We start from the raw sequence: 20,864 nt of genomic DNA on the forward strand, positions 1-20,864 counted from the left end.
CTAGCATGCTCAAGTCATCTGGGGATCTGTTGGCCTGCAGGTGGCTCCCTATTGCTCAACGGTCATGGAGGCCTGTCTAAAATGTCCAGCACCCAGCTTACACATGCCCATCCCTGCAGAATGCCACAGAGCCATTTCAATCATTAATTGCCAGAAACACCTTTGTAAGAGTCCTACAGTCCCCTTCAGCCCTAGGGCAGCTAATGGTCAAACTGTGTCCTTCTAAAGGACTGAAAGAAAGGACCACCATGACTGGGAGGCAATAAAAGGCAGAGAGGTTGGCCCACAGCAGCCCTGGGACTGGGAGCTACTTTCTTACAGCTGGATTCAGAAGTAGTTTCTGTGCCCTTAACTAGGACATACATAGTCAGGGCTGGAGGAAAAACCAAGAGGGACTTCTGAAGAGCTTGCATGGACACTGCCTAGTGTCAAAATTCTTACCTTCTTGTTCTCTTTCCTTTTTCCCTCCAGCAACAATGATTACTTTAATAATCAAAGAGTTTCCTATAATTTTGTATAAAGCAATCTAGTTGGAATATGTTTTTCCACTTTCTAGTTTTTTTTCTTTGAGTCTTTTTTTATTGAAAGGTACATAACATATCAAATATAAAAATTTTGCTTCTAACTCGGAACATAATAGATCTTAAATGCCTATTTTCACAAAGGTCTTGACTGTGTTCAAAGGAATCACCTACTGATGCCAAGGGCTTCCTTCCCTCATCAGAGGAATGAACCATGGGAATGAGCTTTGAGGGACTCCAAGCAAGGTACCAGGGGTTTCCAGAGCAGAGAAAGGGCCTATCCCATTAGTATGGGATAAAGCAGGGGCAAAGAGTTAAGAGGGTCTGGTGAGGTTAGCCCCAGGAGTGGTGTATTTTTACATACATTTTACAAATACTCCCATTATTCATTTGAAAATATTTTAAATGGTAAATGGGCTTCTCCTCCAGAGGGATGACCTGTGGCCATTAATTAATAATTTGGAAACTCATTATAAAAAGTACTTTTAAGTTAACCAAATGGTTTGCTCAATATGTTTAATCCTCTCTATGCCCTCTGTGCTGAGGGAGCCCAGGTCAGAGACAGTAAAGCACTCCGCCCCAAGTTAGACAGCCAACACATAATGGAGCCACATCTTGAATCCAGTCTGCAGATTCAGATCCAGTTCTCTGTTCATATTACGACTACTCACCAATTGCATACAGAGCCCAAATTTAACTTGTTGGGCCCTTTGCAGCTAAGACATCGCCACAGGGGACATACCCTCAACAGGTCAAGCTGGTAGGCATGTTCTGTCAAGATCCAAACCTTTGTAGTTTTGGGGCTGTGGCTGACACTGTTGATCCCTTGCAAGTACTAAAATGACTTAAGGAGAACTGGAACAATTCTAAGGCAAGAATGTGTAAGCTCAAAGGCTATAAAAATTCAAGAACTCAAAACCAAAGATAGCTTTCTTTTTTTTTTTCTCTTAGGCAAAGATAGTTTTCTTGACTAGACAATAGTTGGTTATAAACTCTGCAACAAAGTACCTCTTCAATGTGAAATTTTACTACTAGGATTTTTTGTTGTTGTTGTTCATTTTTAGTAAGAACTGAAGCCTACAAAATGACAAACCAGGATTACCCTATTAAAAGACAACTTCAATTGTTCCTTTGTTCTAAGAAACTGTGTTAGGTACTGACTGGCAATACCTACACCTTGATCTTCATATTAATTATGCATTTTTCCTACAAAATTGACTGCCACACTACATGCTCTAAGTCAGATTTGAGAGCTGCCAAGATAAATGTTCCGAATGGCTGGCTTTTTAAAGACAACTTGTCAGTTCACCAAATAATTCTTTGGGGGTTTATCCCAATATATTCGATGTCTCCCCTATACCTATACTTACATGTTGAGCAAATATTATAGCTCTTTCCTGATGCATCATCTTATAGCTAAAGCTAAAGATTTTTCCTTTCAACCCCTAATGTAAAAGTAATGAAATTTACAATTTCTTTTGACACCATCAATTTACTTTGGCTGTTTTTATCACTTAATTCCTATACTGATTTATGTGAAATACTCTGATTCCGAGGGAGAGAAGTAATTCTGGCCTAGTCCATACAACTACAACAAAGATGACTTTTGTATTTTTGACTAAATAAATGTTTTCTACCCTGATGTTTGTTTTCATCAAATAATCATATCAATGTCTGATTGCCTTTAGTTAACACCTTATTTTAATGAGGCTTAATTCCAAAACATATAAGAACATACGCACACAAGAGGTACTATGTTGAGTAAGCCAAGAGTTCCAGCCAAGTGTCCTATCTTTTACGTGGTACCAAGTGACATTTTGTAAAAAGCACAATGGTAACTATTCATTCCGCCAGCCTTAAAAGGATAGGCATGAGCTGCATGCCAGAATGGAAAAGCTTAAGCTTTGAAATCAGACAGCTGGCTTCAAATACCATCTCCACCACCACTATCTCTATGACCTTGGGCAAACTACTTATCTCCCCTCAGAGCTTTTTCATCTGAAAAATGGGGGTAATGGATTTGCCTCAAAGGGGTTGTGGAAGACATAAACAAGAATTTTACTGTAAAAAAAACTAGCATACAGCCTAGTAAATTAGTATACACTAAGGAATTGTTAGTTTTTTCCCCACCTCTCTTATAAAATGCCATTAGTGATTCATTTTGAATCTGTGTCTATGCACAAAAAATAATGTAAAGGATATTAATGCTGGTGCTCTTTATGATAGCGAACAATTGGAAATGGTCTAAGCATAGGAAAATGATTATATTAAAGTATATTCATATATTGAAATGTATGCAGTCATTCCAAATATTTTTCCAATAATATTTTATGACAAGGGAAATTGCTATCCTAGAATTTAAGTGAGGAAAATAGATGAGAAAACCTGTATAATAATAACAACTCATACTTACGGGGCATTGACTATGAACCACGCACCATGCTATGTACTTTATATGCATTGTCTTATTAATTCTTAAAATAAACCTATTAGATGCATACTATTATCATCTTCATTTAATAGAAAGAAAAACTGAAATTCTGATAGTTTGGGTAATTTACAGTCTTAAATAGCATAGCCAGCACTGGAATCTTGAACTGTCTGATTCCAAAGCCCTTTTATTTATGTTATTTTTTTAAAGATTTATTTATTTATTAGAGAGAGTAAGACAGAGAGCAGGGGAAGGGGCAGGTGAAGAGGGAGAGAGAATCCTTAAGCAGACTTCCCACTGAGTGCTGAGCTCAACATGGGGCATGGTCCCAGGACCCTGAGATCATGACCCCAGCTGAAATCAGGAGTTGGCTACTTAATCAACTAAGCCCCCCCAGGTACCCCCAAAGCCCGTTTAACTACTAGGTCACACTAATTCTTCGATACAAACTTCCTAGGTCTACCAGGGGGCTAGTTTAAACACACATACACATATGCATACTCAACCCCCCACACACATATATCTGGAAGGAAAACACACCAGCTGCTTGCAATGACAATCTCCGAGTGGCGAAATTTTAGCTGACTTCTAATTATTATTTTTTTATCCATTTCAATGATAAAAATTCCAATTCAATGGGTATGCGTTGTTTTTACAATCAGAAAGAAAATTTCAAAGAAGGAAAGGTGTGAGAATATTTTGTTAAATGTAAAGTATTACACAAATACTAGTATTTTTATGATGTGATAGTTTGTTCCTAGACTTACAGAGTTCTTTAAAAAAAAAAAATGTGAGTTTTTCAGTGCTCCTATTCTTTTACCTCATTTTTTTCTTTCCACTGAGTCCAAGGTAAAAAGCATGTAAAAAACTATTCTGAATATGAATACAACCAAATATAGTACAGGAAGCGCCATATGTATATTTGACAGATATGTGATATTAATACAAAACCTCAAAGAGCTTGTGTGAGGGTAAAAAAAAAAAAATCTTTTCAAATAATACAGAATTTTCCACTTAGAGAAAACACATCCATTAGTGACATGATGCCATCAGCATACTCTGTCATGGTCATGTTAAGTGATACTGTCATAGAGCCATTTACGTAGACACCAGCACACTGTTTGGACATGCCTCAGCCTGATTACTGTCTATCCCAGAAGATGTGAATATAATGATGTGTTGGAGTGACACCTAAGGAGTGATTTCCTGTCACACCACCAATTCATTTTCAGAGCAATGATTCTATAAAGAGAACTGAATGATGTACAAAAAAGCAATTCCTTTGAACCAAACAAGTTCATGTGAGTTGAAATTATAGATGAGGGATGCATTTATTTTATAAAATTGTTATTTTTAAATCAAATTAAAAATAAGGTTATTTAGGTATGCTTTTAGTAATTTTTTCAAAAGAAAACCTGATTAATATCATCTAAAAGTGACCTCAAATTAATCTTGTTTCCCTTCATAATAGAGGTTCTATGATTGGCAATAAGTGAATCAACAATGATAGCATTACTGAGGCATCTCACTAAATATTTCCTGACTCTATTCTCTTAGACAGCCTGGGGAGAAGAAAGGAAACACAAGTGAAAGACTACAAACTAGTTAAAAAAAAAAAAAAAAAACAACTAACAAAATTCACATATTGATGCCAAGTCTCTTAGAAAGAAAAGTCACAGGGCCGTCCTGGTCAACTTTTGATCAATGAGAGAGAAAGTGCAATTCTCAAGTGTGTAATTAGTAAGTGAAAGAAGTACCATTAATAAATTAAATTTTAAAAAATCAGGATTCAAAAATGTCTTGTTAGAGGAGAAAAATTATTTGACAAAAAGAGACAATATGTAATAAGGACAAATGTTAAATCACCTACACAGGTTCACACAATCAACTGCACAAATACACAGCAAGGGAGACATGGCTTTGTAGTAGTTGTTTAAAAAAAGACTTGGAAATTTTATTTGACTTTGGAGATAAACTAACGAGGTGCTGCCCTAGATTTAAAGTCGAGGCCAACAGAACATTTATTTGACTAGATTAATAAAAGAAGGGTGCCCTGAACGAGGTTGTTTCCTACTGTTTAGAGAAGTCAGAGGGAGGCATGGGCAGAGCAATGGGTGATCAGTGGAGGGTCAACAGGATGAGAAATCTCAGCTGAAAGAGCTGGGACCAAGTCTCCCTGAAAAGAGAAGACTCTTAGTAGGAGGTCCAAGAGCTGTGGTCAAATATTTGAAGGAGCTACCACAAGAAGGTGGTACTCTGGGGGTCAACGGAGAAGCTGCAGGGAGGTGGATTTTAGCATTTTTTGTCTGCCTGTGCCTCATAATGAGTGCTGGTCCATCCACCACACATGAGACAAGGTCCAAATCTAAGGTGCTTTAGAAGCATGGCAGGCGACTGCCAGCAGAATTCCTCAGCATAGCAAAATTGTGAAGTCCTCATTCCTGGCAGGGTTCAACTGGCAGCTGGCTGACTGGGATGCTGTGGAGGGGAATCCTGCACTTGGGGGCGGGGGGAGGTACTCAAAAAAACCGTATCACCCACTATGCCTTTCCAACACACACTCTATGCTTCTAATTTCACATTAGTGACTTTCATGAAGATAGTCCTGGGGCATTTATGTAAGCAATATCCAAATATGCCTGCCTTGGTAAATGAGAAATAGCTATAAATTTAAATGCAATCTGGAAGAGTCCAGAAGGTGAAATTCTCCCAAAGTTTGGAAATTATAAATTAATGTTGTCATGGCAACCTCAGTTGATATCAGCCATTGCAGCTGAAACAGTTCTTGCTCTGGGACTATCAAAACAATAAATGGGTTTATATATTCAATGTCACAAACCAGCACTAAATAATATTCGTAATGCTTTTAGTTTTAACTTTTGAGGCCGTTGATTTGCATTTTCTCCTTGAGCATTCACTATTTTCACATGACACTGTACTGAGGCTACGGTATCAAAGGGGGGTGGTTCAGTTTCATCAGCAGCTGAGAAAGTCGCTGGGAGCCCCGTGCATGCCCTGAATCCAGCCCACCGTTCAGGTTTCACAGGGGAAGTAAACAGAAAGGACAAAGACTTTCTAGGTCTGGACATTAGCAGCCACAAGAGCCAGCATAACATCTTCTACTTCTCTCTTAAAAATTAGAAGACTGCCCACAATCCTATAATAAACACTCATCGATCATTAGTGGCGGTATGTCACATCAGACTATCCCACCGCTGTTTGTGGCACTTCAATAAATGGGTTTTCTCAGTTATGTATTAGCAATCACTGTAATATATGAAAGTCAGCCCACACTGAGAACAATATTGCCTCCAATCAAAACCATTCTTTCCTTAGTACACTAAAGCTTTTCTCCACTTCTTGTAAGCAACAAAGACTACAACAAAAGAACTTTCCAAACACCCACAGTTAAGGAAAGAACGGCTCCAACAAAGTAAGTGTGAAATCTGTCCCTGGTGTCTAATTTGTCTATGAATCGTCCTTTTCAGGGTATTTTAGTGACTTCCTTTATTTGTAATTTATCAGCAAAGAATAGAAATAAAAGTTTATTTTGACGGGAGCGCACCTGGCTATTCAGAGATTTAAAAACTTGCTTTGTTTATTCTTATATTATCCTGGCAGAGGATGTAAACATGCCTTCAAGCTGTACTCAATCCCAGATGAATACTTCCACTGATGCAAACCATTAGGTAGGACTGGCCTTGAGCGAAACTTCCTTATGGCCCTTTTTCACCCCTGGATGGGTAAAGTCTGGGCCCCTTGACCCAGTTTGCTTATTCTCTTCCTAATCAGTCTCAGGGAAGGGTTTATCAAAGTATTCGACCTAAGGAGCATGGGTCCAACCCATTTAAGTTACCATTTCCCTAGCCTTTGCATTTGAGCCCCGGCTGCTGGGCACTTGATACCTTATTTTATTTAGTTACAGCAAAACAAGTAGGTATCACTAATTTCACTTCATATATAAGGAAACTGAGATTCAGGAAGATTAAATAATTTAAATAATACAGACAGCCAATTACCTAAACCAAATCCAAGTCTTTCAAGCACCAAATTTGTCCTCTTTTTTTCTGATAAATCCTATTGATGTTAAGAAAGGGAACAGAATTTGTATGATGTAAGCTTTCACATATTAGCAGGAAAGAAGCTGTTGATATTTGAAGTGCCTCTTCGAGTAGTACGGATTCTGAAATCACACCATGAAGGCTGCTACCTTTCTCGTCTACACGTGAGACCAGCCTTCCCACTGGAGACAAAGAAGAGGATGTATCATAATTTAGGAAAAACAGCCGGGTCTTTTTGCCTTCCCCTTCTCTTCCCAAGTTGCACATATGGTACAAATGGGACCCAGAGACCAGGGGGACAGCTCATTAGTAAGTAGTATTTGCTGTTAGGGGTCTGGAACCAGGTAACAGCCAGGGTCCAGGGAGGCTGTCAATCTCAGTGAGTTTCCTGCCCACTGCTGGCAGGTGTCAGTACTGAAGAAGCCTGGAAGGGAGTAGCAGGGACTTACCCCAGGGCTTGTGGCTCAGCAGCAAAACTACGGTCTTAAGAAGGCACAGAGATACATGACCGGACCTTCATCGAAGGCAATTTGGGTTTCCTACACAAAAACGCAAAGCAGGAACTTGGGAATGAGGAGACAAGTGAAACCTAGGGCACAAAGTGAAAATGTGGTTACTCAAGACTGAGGATGCGTCATGGCTTCCTAGGTAAGTTGCCTGGGCAAGGCAAACTATGGGGCCAATCCCATGGAGAGCCCCTAAGGTACGAATGCAAGGAGCTGTAACCCTCCTGCAAAGGCCTACGCTGGTCCCAGATCCTACAGATGGCACAGCAAAACACCGACTGGGTGGCCATTTTCTGTGGGTACACCACTTTCAAAATTTTATTTTTAGCACATGAAACTTTCTCCTTACGAGAATCTTAGACAAATGCCTAATATGTAGACACAAGTGAAAACAACTCCTCAGGGGGTTCTTCCCTGAACTGGAGGGGGCTCAACAGAACACAATCTGCAAACGAGCAGGAGAGAGGGCGCTGAGTCACCCTGCCTATCAGACTTCACTGGAATCTGATCCTGCTAAATTTTTCTCATGATGGTGATGGTTGCTTCCCCTCACCTCCAGGTTTCTCCCTGCTGCTCCGACCTGATAAGCTCTGGTTTCCTATCACTGGTTGGCTTTTCCACTGTGAAAACACAAAGCTCTGCGTATCTCCTGGGACACAACATATCTTCTGGGTCTTTCTGACAGTCTACATGCCCTTCCTCAAAGCCTTGTGGGCCAACTGATCCACAGACTGCTGCCCTCAGTACCTGACGGTTGCCTGGCACGTCATTTTGTTTGATGCACAATGACTCTGTGCCATACGTATTGTTAGAGCCCAGTGGCTCATTAGTTTGTTCAGAATCCTAGAGCTAGGCAGTGGGGGAGCTGGGTCTTAGACCATCAGGAAGGATCAATGGCAGGATGGGGGCATCTCAGAGACCGAGGCAAGACTCTCGTCGTTCCAGCTGGTGCCATAATGTTGGAGGCTACTCAGGAATGTGACTCCACTTGCCCTTTCTTGCCCCTATCCTGTCTATCTCAAATCTTCCCTCTACCATGCAAGTATCCTTGCTTCCCACTCCTGACGGTGACTGGGTAGGCCAAGGGAGACAGATGTGCTTTAATCATGATTTCAGCTCTGTGCACACTGTAAGTATGACTCCTGGCTGTAGCTTTCACAATCTGTCTGTTTGATTCTGAATCTTATCTAAAGCACTTTGTATCTCTGGATTTAAGAAACCGAGCAATCGCTGCTTCTCTATACCTGTAGGGCTGACTTAATCATTCAAGAAGCTCATGGGCTTGGCTCATATAGGATCCACCTCCCGGGAACGAGATGCTCTATAACAATGCTGTCCAACAGAATCATAATGCAAGCCACACAGGTAATTTAAGTTTTTCTAGTAGCCATGTTTCTAAAAGGTAAAAATAAATTTGTGAAATTAACTTTAATAATATATTCTATTTAAACTACATATCTAAAATATTACTGTTTCAGTACGTAATCAAGATTTAAATTTGTTAACAAAATAGTCTACATACATGAGACTTTTTCTCATATAAAGTCTTTGGAGCGATCCCTGGGTGGCTCAATGGTTTAGCACCTGCCTTCAGCCCAGGGCATGATCCTGGAGACCCAGGATCGAGTCCCACATCAGGCTCCCTTCATGGAGCCTGCTTCTCCCCCTGCCTGTGTCTTTGCCTCTCTCTCTCTCATGAATAAATAAATAAAATCTTTAAAAAAAAAGTCTTTGAACTGTGGTGTATTTTACTCTCACATCACATCTCAATGTGGTCTAGCTATATTTCAAGTGCTCCGTAGCCACATGCAGCTAGTGGCTGCAGTACTAGATAGCATGGTTCTATAATCTCTTCTCTGTTCCCATCTTTTCTCTCACTGCTTTCCTGTAACAACTCATTTCCTCTAGTAAGGATGCTATGGGCAGGGCAGAGACCAGGACATTAGAGAAGACTTTTTGATACACACGCGAAGGGAGAGCCCAGATCACAAAGGAGCTTTTGTGCCATGCTAGGGAGCTTAGATTTTATCGTGGAGAAGCAGTGACTCCGCTGGAGGATTTTAAGCAGCAGAGAGTCGTGATCAAATTTGCCTTTTAGAAAGGCAGCAGTGTGGGGAACGCACTGGAGGCAGGCCAGCCAGAGGCAGAGAGACCAGTTACGGGGCCACTGCGATGACCCTCAAGAGAAGTGATGAGGGCCCGAACCAAAGCAGTAACGGTGGTGGTGCTCTCGCCAGGGTGGATTCCAGAGCTGAGAAAGATGGTTTCTATAGGGCTTGGTGATCAATGAAATGTAGGGGTTGAGGAAGAGGGAGGAATCTAGAACAACTTCCCAATTTAAAAATTGGTGAAGTGGGTTTCATTGATCAGGAGAGAAAATACATTAGGAATATGCTGTAAGGGGAAACCAGGAGAGAGGAGTGACTCAGAAAACAGGTGGGCAAGGATTTGAGGAGCAGAGAGGGATCTCTAAGGCACATAGGTCAAAACTCAGAAGAGAATCCCGGACAATGGATCTGCCAGTCTGAAGGTCAGACGTGGCTGTCATGAGAGGCCAGGACTGAGCAGGGAGAAGGGGAGGTGCAGTGCTGCCTAAGACCCTGTCCTCCTAACACCGGGAACGGGATGGAACACAACCAGACCCAGAGGGAAGGGGCCAAGGAAGTTTTGTCTTGTCTCCTGTTTTTATAAAACACGAGGAGATTTACACATGTTCATGCACTGAAAGAAAAGGTTGGTTGAGACCCTAAAGAAAAGAGAGAAAATAGAGCCAAGTCCCAGAGGAAGCAAGAGGGGAAGGTGTCCAGAAAGATTAGCTGCAGAGTAAAGAGAGAAAAGGGAAGAAAAGGTGCGAGGGAAGACCTACCATTTATAAGGAAGAGAGAACATTTTAGTTGCCAAACTATTTCTCTTTATTTAGAAATAGAAATGAAATATAATTACATAAAAAGACTTAAAAAAATAGTACTACCTATCATGTATAAAATCAGATTAATGCTGAACACAGAAGGCACTGGTTTCCTGGAGCCCCGATCTGTGGTCTGGTGTGCAACCAAGCCTTTCGCATACCTTTGGGCTTTACCTCTGTCACCTTGGTTACTCGGAAGAGCCACAGCAGTTCTTTATAGCTTGTGGCCCCTCTGGTCGGTCAGTGTCTGTGCTGAACTGATAGGTAAATATTTCAGTATCTCCACGAATTATCTCGCAGAGCGGTGTAAGAAAAGAGCCGAGGCTTTGGGGGGCGGGGGGGGGGGGGAGTCAGACACCAAACAGATTCCTCTACCACTTATCAACTCTGCAGATTCAATCAAGTTATGTAACATCCCTGACTTCTGTGTCTCTCTCATAAAAGGATACGCAATTCCTACCTTGCAAGATCACCACAAGGTTTAAATGAGATGATCAGGAGATGATACCTATCACGATGGTGAGGATTCTATTCACTTTGTTCTGAATTTTTAGAATTGGGTGCTGCTGTTGATGAATCTGTGCTTTGCAACAATCAATATCTTGATCCCTAAGGAGAATTACACCACCAATCCTAGTGTTAGGAAGGGCCCTAAAAATCCTAACGGCCAAGGGGTGCCTGGGTGGCTCAGTTGGTTAAGCAGCAGCCTCCTGATCTCGGCTCAGGCCCCGGCTGGGCTCGGCACTCAAGAGTCTGCTTGAGGAATCTCTTCCCCCCACCCCGCTGCCCTTCCCCATTCACTCTCACTCATTTGAGCTCTTTCTCTAAAATAAATAAATAAATCTTTAAAAAGTATATTAAAAATCCTAATGCCCATCCAGTATTGGTGTCCTTTCTTCATCACGGCACATATTTAGTCTCAACCCTCAAATGTCTGACATCTGCTCTACCCCTAACTTGCTACTCAACCTTTCCAGGCTTGGGTATTGTGCTTCGGTAAAACGGGGGTAATAAGGGGATGTACTTCAAAGCACTGTTTTGAGGGAAAAAAAGGAGGTAAGACATGTGTTTAAATGAGATGCTACCTGTTACAGCCTGTGCTCGAATACATTTTGTCATGGGGCGGGGGGTTAGCACAATCCATATCAGGGCCACCTTTCTTACACTGACCCCAAATCTGTCTCCCTGAAACTTAGACCCATCTGTCCTAGTTTTACAGCTCATGATAATATTGATTCTACTGAATCAGAACCAGGATTCTACAGAACAGTATATTTGCTCATTTATTGAGCTCTCTTAGGTACACGAGGCAGTGTCTCAGATGGCTGGCTGCTGAGGGCCAGACCTCTCCCTATTAAAGTTTCAATCCTCAGCCACGTTTCTATAATGCAGGAAACCTTTTTGAGCATTCTGAGCAAGTTGGATGCTACCCAGGAATGCACTGGTTATATTGCTTACAAGATTTATTTTGTGCTTTATGTCATGGTCAGTTCAGCAGTTGGCACCAAAAGTAATTATTGCAGGGATCTGTAGATCCTTTACATTTCATTATTGAACACTGCAGCCCACCAAGGCCCAGGAGAGCTCTGGCCGGGTTTCAGCTTAGGAGCAGTGGCAGTGTCACAGAGTACAGATGTTACAGTCGGAACTCCAGAATGCCTGCCCAGCGCTACCCCACACCCCGCCACCATTCCCCTGCTCCTATATTCCCGATGACAGCTACTGAGATCTTTCAATAAACAGCTCAGACAACTGTCACTTTAGAAAGATCCCCACTACTTCCTACCAAGAAGAAATCTTCCCTTCTGCGCCCTCTTAGACCTTCATTTTCGGGACACATGGTGTCATTTCTCCTGTTAAAACTATAAACTCCTTCCTGGCAAAAACAGGGTCTTGTACAAAGGGAGTCTAACTGCAAGCTTAAAGAATTGAATTCTGTCCCAAATACAATATTATTGGTGTGGCAACGTTCCCTTACCTTACCTTTCATCTGTGGATGGATCCCCAGATGATTTTTTTTTTTTTTTAATTTACAAGGAAATTTTAAAATGAAAAGTGCTGGGCAGTCCCTGCAACACAGTCTTGGATTTTATGGCTGATTAGCTGAACTCGTACTTAACTGAGGACTCCAGCCTAATTGTTTTAGGTATAAGGTACTGGCATAAAGCCCGAATGCTTTTATTTTTGCTCACTACTGGGACCCATCACTCCACCTTAAAAAAACGACAGCCTCCTTAATTCCAACTCACAACTGCCTGCCTCCATCATTATCTCGACTCTGGAAAATGCCGAGGCCTCAGAATCTCACAGCTGATGAATGGAGAGGCTGATTAGAACCACGGAAGAAAAATGGGAAAAAACTCCTTGACAGATGTCTCCTTCAAATGCCTGTCCCTTTTATCCAATGTCAACATTAATTTCTATGTTAACAAATATTTATTGAGGTCATGACTAGGTGTCAAGCTGCAGGCTAGGCTCTGGGGACATAATGGCGAGCAAGACACAGGCAATATCAAGGCCCATCACTTAGAAAAAAAAACTCACCCTTACAGCCTATTGATTCTGCTGGTATACTTATCAAGAGCTTGCTGTGCCAAAGCCCTGTAGATGGTTCAAGGGCAGCATGCGAGGTACATCAGCACCCTCAAGGAACTTGCCGTCAGGTTGGAAAAGCAAGAACTGAGCACGGGATAGCATAGGAGAGTATCTGATGGTCTAAAGGGACGGTGCAGACAAAAGGGCAGAAGAAGAAGAAACCAGTGAGTAACCTAATCAGGTTGACTTTAACTTGGAGACGGTTGTTAGGTTAGAGGGAAAAGGAAAAGGCATTCTAAAAGGCAGAGCATGAACAAAAGGGTACAAAGTCATCTTAGAAGGGCAGTGAGATTCAATTACCAGGAGGAGAAGAAGGTTCATTTTGGAAAGAAGTAGAAAATAAAGTTGGTAAGTCAAATTTGGGCAAGACTGTGAAGTATATACTATACTAGAGCCTGATGGAGAGATGGGACTGAAGTGTGGGGGGGTACAGTATGGAAAGTATCTGAACTAGTAGAAGGGGCACTGGCTTTAGAATCAGATAAACCTGAGGTCAACACAGTCTTCCAGTAAGACAGTCCCTGGACAGCAGTTCCAACGAGAAGAGTTTAGGAAGGCTGGTGCGGTGGAAGCACGCAAAGTGGGGACAACTTACTAAGAGATCAAGATGTAGCTGGCTCTAGTCATCCCAGAACAGTGATGGCCAAGGACCTGAGCTCTCAGGAAGAGTGAGGAATGCAGAGGAGATGTGGGGACTGGCTCAGAGAAACTATTACAAAGCAAAAGTTCACAGGACTTGATGTACAGTTTTACCGAGCGAATGAAAAGAGAGAGGAGTCAGGGATGGTCCCCGGGTCTCAAGTCTGGGCGATGAAAAGAACCCTGAGTATCAGGCAAAGGGAAGTCTTTTCATTGTGGAAGGCACAGGTTTAGCAGAGAATATGCAAAGTTTGTTATCAGGCACACAGCAGGGTTAGTCTGACAGCAGGACACCCACCATGAAACAGGTGCATAAACAGGAGCAGAGTTTGCATCAGTGCTAGAGATAAAAATGTATATGCTGTAAGGATAACACCATCGCATCTAAGAATATTTTATTAGAAAATAAAAACACCAGCTATTAAACAAAAATAACGGGAATGATATAAATAGTAAAGAGATACATCTTCACAGACGATGTTTCTTAGTTATGGTACTTAGGGGATCCTATCCATTACCACAACACTGAACGAAGAAACTTCTGTAGAAATTCAACATATGGCCTATTTACATAACAAGCATCACAACTCCAAATTAGCCATTTTGATGTGTCAAGGAAATAACACCTTCATAGCAGACTACTTCAAAAAAAGGAAAGAAAAAAGAAAGGTTTGTTTTTCTTCTCTAATTATGTGTACTGGGTTTTTAACTGTTTGTATCAAGAAAATCATATTTTAATTGCGTGATTACATTCTAAGGCAGAACAGGGATGGAATGAATTGATTAGCTGAATTACGCACAATCATTCAGAAATCAATAAACAGACTCCATCACTTAAATCTTGCCATATTATATATCTGCTCTCATGTTCTGTGCCATGCTGATAAAAGCGACTACTCTGTGTACAAAAATTGTAACAGCCATATGATTCAATTATCAGAGTCAGGAAAGGGTCTACAGAAGATGACAGGGCAGTGAGTAGGCAATATCTATTATTATCTAAAACTCACTCCACTTTTATCATATGGCCAGACAGGTGGCGGCCACTTGGATCTTACTATGAGCTACCCCAACTTCTTCCATTTCATCAACACTGTACCCAAAAGTTCTCATCCTGGCTCACATCATGAGATGCTGATTAAAACTGTGTAAAGAGAATAGAAGAAAGACCACCAAGGCGCCCTTCGCACATAAGCCATAAATGAATACTCATTGTTAAGGGCAGTACAATTCTATGGTCACTGACTGAGAAACTGATAGAAGTTAGAACCCAAAATGAGACATCGCTAAAGCTTAACTTCTTATGGCAAGTATTTCCATCTGCACAGCAAAATTGATCTATGAGATGCTCCCGACTGGCAGCGCTTCAAAGCCTGCGATGGTGTGGCCTAAGCATTTTCTTTCCCTGATCATTATGAAGTGGTAGGTAGAACAGCTTCACAAGCCCATCCTCACAATGGCCACTTGAAAATCAGTGGGAGCACAGAAACAATCAATTTAAGACTTTCATTAGGGAGCTCCCCCCAAACCACATGAATACAAAAGGAGTTTATGATCTTGCCTGCTCAAATTAGTATGTTAAACTATGCTGATTCTTGGAAATGACTTAATATTTTCAGAGGCAAGGATTAAAGGGAGAAAGAAAATTGCCAATATATTCCTTTCCCAGATGCTGAGATTTTACTATCCTCTTAAATATTCCCTGCATTCAAGTGATCTGTATTTTTATGCAAATTATCTTTGGGGCTAGTCTAGTGTGTGTGTGTGTGTGTGTGTGTGTGTGTGTGTGTGTTTAAAGCCACACGGAGGGGGGCCTGGGTGGCTGAGTCGGTTAAGCATCTGCCTTCAGCTCAGGTCATGATCCCAGGATCCTAAGATCCAGTGCTGCGGAGCTCCTTGCTCAGAGGGGAGTCTGCTTCTCCCTCTCCCCCTTCCCTCTGTCCATGCCCTCTCTCCTCTCTCTCAAATAAATAAAATCTTAAAAATAAAGCCACACAGATACAGAACTCGACAGGTTTTACATTCTCTTCCTCCATAAAATAGGTTCTAGCAAAGCCTGAGTTTAATCCAAAATACTTATTAGAGGCTGCAGCAATATTTGCCTTGTTCAAATAGAAAATCATTCCTAAAGTTGATTTTTCCCCAGCTAAAGATCCAATAAATATTATCATACACAGATATTTTTAAACAGTTCAGTTGCTTGACAAAACTGCCCCCATGCATACAACACACTGTTTTTTCTTTCTAGTTAAGTGATACAATTTTATAAAGCCAAAGCTGTTGGCTAATTGAATTTAAATCTAAAAAAAAAACAATAATAAAGCCAATGAAATACTTTATCCAGAAAGCAATCTTAGTCTTTATTTTCAGAATATCTTTCACAATAATTGGATTTGCTGCTTGACTATTCTTTTTTTATTTTTTTAGAATGAAGCAATTTCTGACTTCCTGTCCCTTCTTTTCCCTGCCATCTTGCCCATCTGCTTAATCTGTAGAAAACAAAATCAATCAGAATGGCAATGAACTGTTCCTCTAAGACACACTAAGACGACATCCTAAAAGGTCGCACGACGATACTCTTTCAAATATTGGAATAAAGCCTTTTCTTCCTCTGCATAGGCTCTACAATTTGAGTCGGTTTTCTTTCTTTTTTTTTTCTCTTAGTTTTGATAGGACTGGCAAAAGTTTTTCACATAAGGCTCACATTTAAAAGAAAAAAAAAAAGCAAGTGCAAAATATCACAGATCACATTTTCTGTAAAGAAAGAGGCTGTGTTTGAAGTTCAAGGGTTTGTTCACCGGCGCTCGAGCTGCGGATCGCGGGCCGCCTCCGGGCAAGGCGCTGCACGGGAGGAGTCCTGCGAGCGGGCCCGGCGCGGCGGGGAGCGGGGCCCGGGAAGTTGGCGCGCACCCCGGGCCCGAGAGCCGGCCGCCGCCCCTGCGAGGATGGGAAGCCTCGGGGGCACCCCGGGCAGGTGAGGCGTCACCTGGGGCCGCACGTCCGCAGGGAGCGCGGAGCCCCCGGGCGGAGGAGCGCGCGCGGGCAGGGCCGGGGGCGGGGGGGGGGGGCGCGTGCCCGGGGCGCGAGGGGCGCTCTCCGCGGACCCGGGGTCCCGCCGCCCCGGGCGCCCGCACCTGCCCGCACCTGCCCGCACCTGCCCGCGGCCCATCGCGGGGCATCGCGGGGTATCGCGGGGCATCGCGGGGAGGGGGCGCGCATCCCGCTCCCGCCGGGCGCGCACTCCGGGCTCCGGGCTCCGGGCGAGCTCTCCGCTCCGCGAGGCCAAGGGGGCGCTCGCGCCGGGCGGGCGGGCGGGCGGCGAGGCTCGGCGGGCGGGTCCCGGGCTGAGCGCGGCGGCCGCCCGCCTCCCCAGCGCGCCCGCCGCCCGCCCGGCCGGCCCGGGAAAGGAAGGACGGCGACCTCCGCGTCCGGTCTGAGCCGCCAGCGCGCGTCGGCGCCGAGCGGGGGCCACACCCAGCGCCCCGGGAGGCGGCGGGGGCTGGGCGGCCCGGCGGCGGCGGAACGCGGGGCCCCGGCCGAGCCTCCGTCCCGGCCGCCCAGGCCCCGCCGCGGCCCCGCGGCCCCGCGGCCCCGCAGCCCCGCAGCCCGGCCCGGGCCCGGCGCGCGGGGACGAGGACGAGGACGAGGACGAGGACGAGGACGAGGAGCAGGAGGAGGGGGACGAGGAGGGGGCGAGGAGCGCGGGGGACCGGCTTACCTCCGCGCCGAGCGCCGGCCGCTCTGTCCCGGGCCGGCGGGGCGGCCCCTGCGGGCGGAGGGCGGGCCGCGCGGCGAGCGGAGCTGGCCCGGGGCTGCGGGCGCTCGCGGCGGAGGGCGCAGCCGCCTCGGCCCCCGGGCTGGACGCCGGCCCCGACTCAACTCCGGCGCGGCCCGCTCCACGCAGGGACGCTCCCGCCCCTCGCGGCTGCCCCCGCCCGCCGGCCGCCGGCCAGCCCGCCCCTCGGTGTCACTCACCCGGGCGCGCACACCCGAGCCGGCGCCCCCCGCTCCCGCCCGCACACTCGGAGCCGCTCCCGCCCCTCGGGTTCTGCATCGGCTCGCACGCACGCTCTGACACGGATGCCTTCCCTCCCCACGCCCGCCCCAGCTCCTTCTCCCACCCCACTTTCTAGAAGCATCCCCGTACGGCTTCCGCACTTTGCCTGCCTGCCCCGCACCTAGCTCCTCGCCTGCCCCCCGCCCCGGGCCGCCCCCCGCCCCCACTCAGAGACCTTGCCTCCCCCCCTTGCGCGCCCCAAGAGCCGGCCTCCCATCCCGGGGGGGGTGAACTTTGCCCCTCGCCCCCCATTCAGAGACCTTGCCTCGCCCCCTTTGTGCGCCCCAAGAGCCGGCCTCCCATCCCGGGGGGGATGCACTTTGCCCCCCGCCCCCCACTCAGAGACCTTGCCTCCCCCCTTGCGCGCCCCAAGAGCCGGCTCCCACCCGGGGGGTGCACTTTCCCGCCGCCCCCAGCACCGTCCGCCGCTGCAGGATGCGCCTCCGCGGGGAAGGCAGTGGTGCCCCGCGGCGCCGAGCCCAGCGCGAAGCCCAAACAAAGATGCCGATTCCGGAAGGACCCGGAGAACCAGGCGCTGAGAAAGTGCCGGGGCGCCGGTGCCCCCTTGGCAACGCTCACCCCGAGCGTCCCCGCCGCTCGCCTCTCTGGCTGCCGCTCCCACCGGGCGCCGGGGGCTGGGTCACTGCCGCGCGCAGCCACCAAGTTGCGGAGACACCTGGGCGCGCGCACGGCCTCCACCTGGCAGCGCGGGAGCCGGCGGCAGAGGCGGTCCCTCAGCGCTCTTCCCGGGGCGCGGGACTGAGCCGCCGGCAGCGCTCCCAGCTCCGTTGATTTCTTTGAAAAGGGGGACTTCCTAGCCTCCCTTTCTCTCAATACTAGTAACTGTTTTCTCGGCGGCCCCCGACGAGCACCAGACCCGGGTGGCTTGTGTCTCCCACGCTGCGCGATGGGTCCAGAGAGTGTACAGAACGGCTCGTCGTTCCGTGTTTAGGACTTCACAATCGGACGTAAAATCCGACCCCTCTCTGGTCAAGTGCAGATCTGCCGAGGTTACGTGCCTGTGTCGGCAAAGCACAGCCAGGATGAATAGAGGAGCTCAAAGTAACTTACGTGGCCTGGTGGTGGTGGTGGTTCTTGTTCCACTGAGCTTGTGTGTTGATCACATAATTTAAACATTTGTAAGTGCTTTATATGTGCTAACTCATTAGGTCTTCAAACAATCCTATCCGGTAGATACGATTTCTCTCTCTCCTCTCTCTCTGTTTTCTTTTTTTGTTTGTTTTTGTTTTTGTTTGCAAATAAAGCAACTGAGGCATGGAGAAATCAAATAACTTGCCTAAGCTATTGACCCCCTTATTTTCTCTTTCTTCTGTCTCATTGCTAGTGTGTAGAAATGCAACGGACTTCTGTGCATTGATTTTAGATCCTGACTTTTTTTTTTTTTTTTTTTTGCTGAATTCCTGTAGGAGTTCTTTCAATTTGGGGGTGAGGTCTTTTGGGTTTTTCCATACAGTGCAGAGAGAGTTTGGCTTCTTCTTTGTCAATTTGGATGCCTATTATTTCGTTTTGTCGTCTGATTGCTGAGGGGAGGACTTCTAGTACTATGTTGAACCACAGTGGTGATAGTGGACATCCCTGTCGTGTTCCTGACCTTAAGGAAAAAGCTCTGTTTTTACCCATTGAGAATGGTATTCGCTTTGGGCTTTTCACAGAGGGCTTTAATGCTATGGAGGTATGTTCTCTCCATCCCTACACTGAAAAGTTTTAATCAAGAAAGGATGTTGTACTTTGTCAAATGCTTTTTCTGCATCTATCAAGAGGATCCTGTGGTTCTTGTCCTTTCTTTTATTAATGTAGTGTATCCCATTGATTGATTTGCAGATGTTGAACCATCCTGGCAGCCCAGGTATGAATCCCACTTGGTTGTGGTGAATAATCCTCTTAATACACTGTTGGATACTATTAGCTAGTATTTTGGTGAAATTTTTGGCATCCATGTTCATCAGGGATTTTGGTCTGTAATTCTTCTTTTTGGTGGGGCCTTTGTCTGGTGTTGAGATCAAGGTAATGCTTGCCTCATAGAAAGAGTTTGGAAGTTTTCTTTCCACTTTTATTTTTTTGAAACAGCTTTAGTAGAATAGGTATTAATTCTTCTTTAAATGTTTGGTAGAGTTTCCCTGGGAAGCCATCTGGCCCTAGACTCATGTTTGTTGGGAGCTTTTTGATTACTCCTTCAGTTTCTTTGCTGGTTATGGGTCTGTTCCATTTGGTCCCAAAACCATAAGATACCTAGTAATAAACCTAACCAAAGATGCAAAAGATCTGGACTCAGAAAACCATAGAATACTCACGAAAGAAATTGAGGAAGGCGCAAAGAAATGGAAAAAAGTTCCATGCTCATGGATTGGAAGAACAAATATTGTTAAAATGTTTGTGCTACCTAGAGCAATCCATACATTCAATGCAATCTCTATCAAAATAGCATCAACTTATTTCACATAGTTGGAACAAATTATCCTAAAATTTTTGTAGAACCAGATAAGACCTCACATTGCCAAAGGATTATTGAGAAAGCAAGCTGGTGGCATTAGGATTCCAGACTTCAAGCTCTATTGCAAAGCTGTAATCATCAAGACAGCATGGTCCTGGCACAAAACAGACATATAGATCAATGGAACAGAATAGAGAACCCAGAAATGGACCCTCAACATTATGGTCAACCAATCTTTGACAAAGCAGGAAAGACTATCCATAGGAAAAGACAATCTCTTCAACAAATGATACTGGGAAAATTGGACAGCCACATGCAGAAGAATGAAACTGGACCATTTCCTCACACCATATACAAAAATAGACTCCAAATGAATGAAAGACCTAAATTCCTAAAGACCAGAATTCATCAAAACCCTAGAGGAGAACACAGGCAGCCACCTCCATGAACCTTGGCCACAGCAACTTCTTGCTAGACACGTCTCCAAAGCCAAGGGAAACAAAGGCCAATTGAACTACTGATATTTCGTAAAGATAAAAAGCTTCTGCAAAGAAAGGGAAGCACTGGACAAAACCAAAAGGCAACCTACAGAATAGAAGATATTTGCAAATGACACCTCAGATAAAGGACTAGGATCCAAAATCTATAAAGAACTTATGAAATTCAACACCCAAAGAACAAATAATCTAATCAA

General features: G+C 44.9%; 1 protein-coding gene across 5 annotated transcripts in view; it reads right to left on the reverse strand.

Moving 5' to 3' along the window:
- Nucleotides 1-18,391, reverse strand: part of SPATS2L (spermatogenesis associated serine rich 2 like) — a 160,538-nt gene extending 142,147 nt beyond the window's left edge. For 2 of the 5 annotated variants that reach the window (XM_077884795.1, XM_077884796.1), the window contains exons 1-2: nucleotides 17,380-17,469; nucleotides 7,463-7,602 (exon numbers count right to left, since the gene is read on the reverse strand). The gene's annotated coding sequence lies outside the window, so the exon portion shown is untranslated. Of the gene's footprint in view, nucleotides 1-7,462; nucleotides 7,603-17,379; nucleotides 17,488-18,297 lie in introns of those variants that run through there. The other 3 variants (XM_077884800.1, XM_077884802.1, XM_077884801.1) reach the window with 3 other exon arrangements.
- Nucleotides 18,392-20,864: the final 2,473 nt, after the last annotated feature.

The sequence above is a fragment of the Canis aureus genome, chromosome 36 (genome assembly GCF_053574225.1).
Source record: "Canis aureus isolate CA01 chromosome 36, VMU_Caureus_v.1.0, whole genome shotgun sequence".
Classification (NCBI taxonomy): Eukaryota; Metazoa; Chordata; class Mammalia; order Carnivora; family Canidae; genus Canis; species Canis aureus.